This window comes from Cololabis saira, chromosome 14, assembly GCF_033807715.1.
Source record: "Cololabis saira isolate AMF1-May2022 chromosome 14, fColSai1.1, whole genome shotgun sequence".
In the NCBI taxonomy this organism is placed as follows: Eukaryota; Metazoa; Chordata; class Actinopteri; order Beloniformes; family Belonidae; genus Cololabis; species Cololabis saira.
Window position 1 is genome coordinate 32,221,246 of NC_084600.1, and position 7,404 is coordinate 32,228,649.

Here is a 7,404-nt window from a genome sequence, read left to right on the forward strand (position 1 = left end):
CAACCTGGATGAACAAAACATATATCACAAAAAATAGAGATTAACAACAATTATAATCCACCACAAACTGTTCTGAGATCAGTTCCACAAGTGAGGGCAAGAATAACAGATAAAAGCTTAAATATGCATTTAGAAAAACAAACAAGCTTTCCATACAGAAACAGCAGTGAATATGGCATTAAGTGATGCTGAGAAAGACACCTGACTGATAACATCCTGCAGAAGTAGAACAGACTCCATTTGTAGATGTAGTTTGAACGCCGGGGGGAATCTGTAGTCTGACATCATGTGTGATAAACTGCTGGTATCCCAGCAACTGTCACTGAGCAGCAGTGTTTAATTTTTTAGAAAGCTTTTAAACATTTAAAGTTTAGTTTTTACAGGATTCCCCAGAACTTTTTATGTGAAACAACATGCTTTCCTCTGAAAAAGAAACTCCGGGACCGGGATGCAGGAGATCGGGATCTCCTGCGTGTTTGTCTTACAACTGTCTTACAACTCAGCAGGCTGTTAAAGCTTCTAAAGCTAAATATTTCTCTTCACTTGTCTCCAAAAATGCTCGTAAACCTCAGGTCCTTTTTCATGTATTTGACTCACTGGTGAATCCCTGTGATGCTGTTTCTGTTAAACCTTCTTTTGCACTGTTTGAGGATTCTTTTGCAGTTTTTGTAAACAAGATTTCGGCTCTGAGATCCCCACTACCTCCGCCTGCTCAGAACCCCTCAGTTCCTACAGCGAGCTCAGCTGTCTTTCACCAGTTTAAGGCTGTTTCACTTTCTAAAAAAGCTTTTCAGCTCAGTAGGGTCTTTTATCTTGTTTTTTATAAACCTGTGTTTCAGTTCTGGATGTGTTTCTTCCGCCATTAAAAATGCCACAGTACAGCCCCTTATAAGAAAATCCTGGATCCATTGGTGGGAATTTCAGGCCAATTTCTAAACTCCCTTTTATTTCCAAAGTTTTAGAGAAAGTTGTTTTTAACCAACTACATGAATGTTTAAAACGGCCAACATTGGTGAATTCTGTTTCTGAATTCCGTCTGGTTTTAAGCCTTTTTTTACAGCAGTGAAAATGCTCTTTTAAAAGTTTTTATGATCTTCTTTTAAACCTTGATTCCCATAATTGTACCTTTTTAAGTATTTTAGACCTAACAGCAGCATTTGACACACACTCTTCTCCTGTCATGCCTCAAGCACTGTGTAGGTAGGCATTAAAGGCACTGCATTCGGCCTGGAGCGGGGGGGACCATGGGAGGGACTGATAGCCGGACTTGGGTATGGGCTCACCGTGCTGCCTGATTCAGCTTTAGATACCTGGAATGGTTGCTGTTTGTGTCTCTGTCTGTTTCTGTTTGTTTGTTTGTTTTTATCTCTTGCAGATTCCAAAGGCTGATGTGCCCGTTGTGTGTTTTCCTGTGGTTCTCTCATTTCAGACTTGCAACAGATGCCAAAACACCTTCATACAATGATGAGAAAACTGGCTTATAGGCATCTGGCCTGTTGTTGGTGTTGTGCAACTCAGGTAGCTAAGCTGATCAGTTATTGAAGGCTATTAATGAATATTATTAATAATTATTAATAATTAATAAAGTCGACTATTTATCAAATTGAATTATCAGATTGATAATAATTCTCGTAGGGGCACCACCCTGGGCCTTAATTCAGGGAAATGATAACTTAACAGCAGAATATCAGTCTCAAAGTAATTACTATACCCAGTTATTAATTGAAGGGGGTGAGATCCGAACACACACTTCGTCACCCAGCCTTGGCGGCAGACATGCACAGAATAAACAGAGACGACTTTTTGCGATCAGAAATTTATTCACACTAGTGTCAAACAGTTGGTAAACAACACTTTGAATAAATTCTGATGGTTCAATTACACAAATAGAGACACAAAATCATAAAGGAAAAAGGAGGGGTTCTTCGGATCCTCCGGGTGGAGACTGGTGTGTGTGTGTGTGTGTGTGTGTGTGTGTGTGTGTGTGTGTGTGTGGGTGTATGTGTGTGTGTGCGTGTATGCGTCAGAGCAGCGTACGCTGCGCGTCACGCGGTCTGGGGGCGGGTCACGCCGCGGTACGTGAGCACGTAGCCCGGAGGGCGTGCTACGTCGCGCTACGTGAACACGCCTCCCGGAAGGCGGATCACGGCAGTGCAGCCGTGAGGGAAAATATGACGGAAAGCGCCGCAGAGCACGGATAAAACAACGGTGAAACACCACGTGGATCTGACGCGCAACCGGGTTTAGTGAAGAGAGGGGGGGCGGAGGAGCGGGTCAGCGGACCGCGCTCGGACGTCGCACCGCCGTGCCTGCGGGATCTCCGACGCGTCACACAGATGCGCGGCTGCAGGTGGTCACACCACAGCCGGGGGGACCCAAAAAGGGGGTTTGTGAGCTCTAACGGCCGGTTCGGTAGATCAGCCGCAGGTCCCACTCGAGAACCAGGTCGGGAGTAACCCTCACCCGCTCTGAGATACAGTCGGGAGCCGCGGTCCGATCACTCGGCGGTGAAAGCTCACGTAAACAGGCGTACCATACAATCAATACGTCACACAATGCATAAACTCAATAAACAGGATCAAAACAACCGAAATAAACTAAGTCTGCCCAGACGCTAATTGCTTCTTACTTTGCAGTAGATGTGGAAGAGCAGCCGCTCTGTTTGAGGAGGAGGAGGAGGGGGGTTTCGTCCAGCCCGTGGGTGCAGTATAACGCTCCTTGCGTGCACCCGGGGGGGGGGACTCCGTCTCGTCCCGTCCGACTCTGGGGAAAAGGAACACAGGCAGGATTGCAGGACCGGCGACCCTTATTACCAGCGCCTGACGGTCTCCAGTGGCCCTTTGTGGCGGTCGGCGCCGGGTCCCGATGTCGGGATGCTCCGGGAAAGACCCTTCTACCGCGGTGGCGCCCACGGTGTCGGCTGGCAGGGTCCCCGGGGCAGATGCTGCGCTGGTTGGATGCGGGAGTCGGGCTAGGAAAAATTGCACCTCTGCCAGCAGGCAAAAAGGCCGGGCAGATGAAAAAGTGAAAAGGAAAAAGGAAAAGAAAAAGAAAACTTGGAGCTAAACTCCAAGTTTTGGCCTGATGCCAAAAAAATGAGTGGCAACGGAAAAACGCAAAAAGCAGAGAAACGAAAAAAAGCAGAGTGAGCATCAGGTGGTTGCTCCTTTTTATAGTCTCTTGGGGGTGGGACTGATCAGCAGGCAGTGCCCGCCACTCCCTCGGCCGGTTGAGGCCTGGCATTCGGGCTCCGGTGCGTCCGACCCCCCCCAGGTGCCGTAAACCCCCGGGGAATCTGTTCCCTGGCAGAAATTCTGCTGATTCACTGTTTTGACCCCCCTCTAGGTGTCATAAACCTGAGTTCTGTTTCCGTGGGCCCTCTTTGATCTGGGTCGTGTAGTGGGGTCATAGGCGGACCATCTCGAGCCAGGCCGCAAGGGTTATAAATTGGCCTGAGCGAGAAGATAGCAGCAGGGCCATAAACTCTGCTTTCCGGAGGGAGGCCGGGTCTGGCTTTGCTGGAATTTGATGACAATGTAATGTTCCTCCGATCGCACATGTCATGAATTCATCATCATACTTTCACATGGGCTGAGCCCAACATTGGTGGAGTATTAAAAAATAAATAAATTAAAGCCACCGCCTGGACTGGTTTAAATCCTACCTCACATCCTTCTGTGTGCAGCTGGGGCAGTTTTCCTCTATGGTGGCCCCTCTGACCTGTGGGGTCCCCCGGGGGTCATTTTTGGGCCCTCTATTGTTTTCGCGACTCCTGGGGTCGAAAGCATTATATTACTTTGCACTGCCTTGCTGACAATGTGCAGGCTTACTCGCCATTAAAGGCCCCTTCTAATGAATCTCTTCATGCTGTTTTTAATTGCATGAGGGATATTAAGACACAGATGGACTTACATTTCTTGAGATTAAACAAAACTTGTCCTGTTTGGTCGCCCTGACAGGATCCAGGTTCTAACCAGCTCCCTTGGCCCATTAGCACCTTATATACGATCACAGGCAAGGAATCTTGGCGTTACTATTGATGGGCCGTTTAAATTAGACAAGCAATTCAGCTCTGTGGTCAAGGCTAGCATCCTTCAACTTCGGCTTTTAGCCAAAGTGAAACCCTATCTTAGAAGGGTTGATCTGGAAAACGTTATCCATGCTTTTATCACATCGCGTTAGGTTATTGTAACTGCCTGTACGTCGGCATTGGACTGTCTTGACTCAACCATCTGGAGCTTGTTCAGAATGCAGCAGCTTGTCTCCTAACTGGGACAAAGAAACGTGAACACATAACGCCGGTGCTTTCCTCACTTCACTAGCTTCCGGTTAGGTACAGGATTGATTTTAAGATTCTTTTATTAGTTTTTAATTCTTTGAATGGACTGGCCCCAGATTATTTTTCTGACCTTGTTAAGGCGCATCAAATCTTAACGCATAGACCAGTCTTAAAACCCATTTGTTCACCTTGGCATTTGTCTGAACAGCCACCCCTACTGGATTTTATCTGTCTTTTTTTTTATTAATTTTTTTTTTTTATCCATCTTATTTAAATGTTTATTATTTCTTATTGATGATGATTTTTTAATGTAAAGCACTTTGGTTGGCCGTAGGCTTTATGTGCTATATAAATAAAGTTGACATTGACCAGCCACGCAGTTCAAATACGATATTTCTGTTTTAGCCAAAGCTACTGGGGGCCCTTGGGGTTAGGGTTAGTCTCTCTTATGGTGTTCTGGGTTGATGCCCTTGTACCAGCTGATGGATCATTTCTATACGCCCAGCGGCTGAAGGACGCAGCGGTCAGGTGGTAGACTCCAGGGGACATACCTGGGGAAAACTTATATTGGGGAAATAGGTATGCTGTCACTCAGAGCTGCCTGGGAGATTTGCGAGGCCCTGTGCGAAATGGCTGGGGGGGCAAAATTTTTGGGGTTTTTCGGGTCGGATCGGGTGTCTATATGCGCAATTTTAACTCTCCAATTAGCAAAATACTGGATACCTTCCCCTGCCTCATCATCATCTCGGCCTGCCTCGACGCGGGGCCCCACGGCTGCTTGAGACCCCGTCGGATCGGTGATTTTTGTAACAAATTTATCAAACGAGCCTTTCAGAGAGGCATTAAACTCTTCCATTTTCTTTATTTCTTTTTCTTTTTTCATCCCCTGATCGAAATTTCCTGATTCTGTCTCGTTCTCTCGACATTGTGTGACAGTTTGTTCCAACTCCACCCGTCTGGATCAGAGCACCTTGTGTCTGCGCTTGGTCTGATCAATTGTATTGAACAACAGACACGTGCATCATTGCACATATATTTATTGATATGCACAGACTAGTACACATTTAGGTCTGTAATGGAACGTGACTGTTGATATTTATAAGGGAAAAAATAAATAAAAATTGAAAAAAAACAACAACAAAAAAACGGCCCATAGCGCGAGGCCCCTTGGGGCGCGAGGCCCTGTGCGGTCGCACGGTTCGCACACCCCTTGCGGCAGCCCTGCTGTCACTGCCCAGTGTCCATGACCGTAGATATCACCCTGGTGGAGGACTACCTGGCCATCCATTCAATTGTGGTGGGTCTGGGTCTATGAGGGAAACTGCCCATCTGGTTCTAGCACTTCCACAATGTCCTCGTAGCATGACCCCTGAACAACCTGACCTAACCATAGCCCTTGCCTGGACCCAGTAATCTGTACTTCGGTCACTCTCCGTGGCCCACAGACAACTCCTCCAGCACTGCAACAGGAGTGTTGGTGGAGTGGGTGGCACAGCCACCTGGGTAAGAGATGTGGGTCAGGTGGTCGGGGTGTCCAGCACACAGGTTCCCCCAGCCCGGGAGGGATGTACAGTATTGCAGTAAGGACACCAGGGCACCGTGGCATTAGTGGGTTCAAGCTGCACACAGTCTTTGATCCACCAGAGCTTGGTTCATTCGGGGGCTTTGGTGGGGGCATCCTGGGTGGAGTGTGTGAATAGCCCATTGTTGCTGTGGAAATTATTTACAAGGGGAAAAGCCATAGAATTAATGTCGCGGTTAGTTCCTGCTTTATGCAGCCCCTGGTTGGGGTAGGGGTGTAGAGGTGCGTACCCGGAGAATAAATGCTTGATATTTCACTTTGCAAACAGAGATCATTATTACCCAGTAATCTCTACTTCCTAGGTGTAATGGTCACTCTCCGTGGCCCACAGACAACTCCTGCAGCACTGCAACAGGAGCTGTGAAGTATGTGGTTTGTGAGCTGTGCAAGGTTGCAAGGTTGTCCGGGATTACTGAGGGGGAGGAGGAACCAGAGGAGCCTTCACGAGGCACCGCTCCAGTTCCTGTAATCCCCTCAAGCAGTCCTGGGATGATATTCAACACTCAACCTTTGACCAACCTTTGATCAAAATTGACCCGGTCATGTAACAGGAAATTATCCTAAACGCATCCGAATGATATAAGAATCGAGGTTCTGGAAAGGCCTGAGCCTTGTTGAGATGCTGTGGTGGGGCCTTCAGAGAGCCGTGTTATGTATGTTTCTGAGCTCCCAGGTGTCTCAGTGACCAGGAGGGTAATTGAATATAAATCTGGAGTGTGGTGTTCAGGGACCATTGGGCAGGGATGTAATCTCTTCTTACTCAACTCTCATTCATCTGTCCAGGTTTATGTTTCATTCCTCAGAACCTGCAGAAGAATTTTCAAGCTTATTTCAAAAGACGGTTGGCCTTCTTTCCAGCTTTAGTTTAGCCCAAATATGTTTTGAAAGCTTTTAAAGTCAGGGGTCTGTTCAAACCCGTTAGCATTACTGCAATAAACCCAGAACACCTGTGGAGGTTAAAGCTAATCTTTGTTTATGGGAGTCATATTGAAACAGAGAAGAGACAAGCTAAAACTGCTGCTGAAACATCCGTGTATCAATGTCCAACTGAACTTTGAGGGACATTTTTATGAACTGAGTTCAGAAGTCTTTCTGTCCAACCACATGGGGAACCAAGAGGTTTTGTACCTGACCACAGTGAAGGGTTCAGCCCCAACCAGGAAAACTGGACCAAAAGCAATGAAACAAGAGTAATATTGTTGTGTATTAACTAATCAAAACAAGTACTCTCATTGATAGACTGTGTGACATTTTATTGTTGTCAGTCATCAAAGTTTGACTATTAGACATTAAAGTTTCCTGAAGTCAACAAAATTAAGTATTTAGTACAGATGATCATCATCACCCAGCAGTGTTTCACCCTTCCACTGTCTAGTAGGTCCTAGTAGATCCCAGGGGTTTTCATTAAACCCACCTGTGATCAGTGTGAGTCTCCGAGCTCTGATCAACATCCATTACTGAACCTCCGTCTTCGTCCCGGAGGACTAATTACCATCAGAAACTGTTGATAAGTGTTTGTCAGGAGGCGGCTCACAGTGGACCT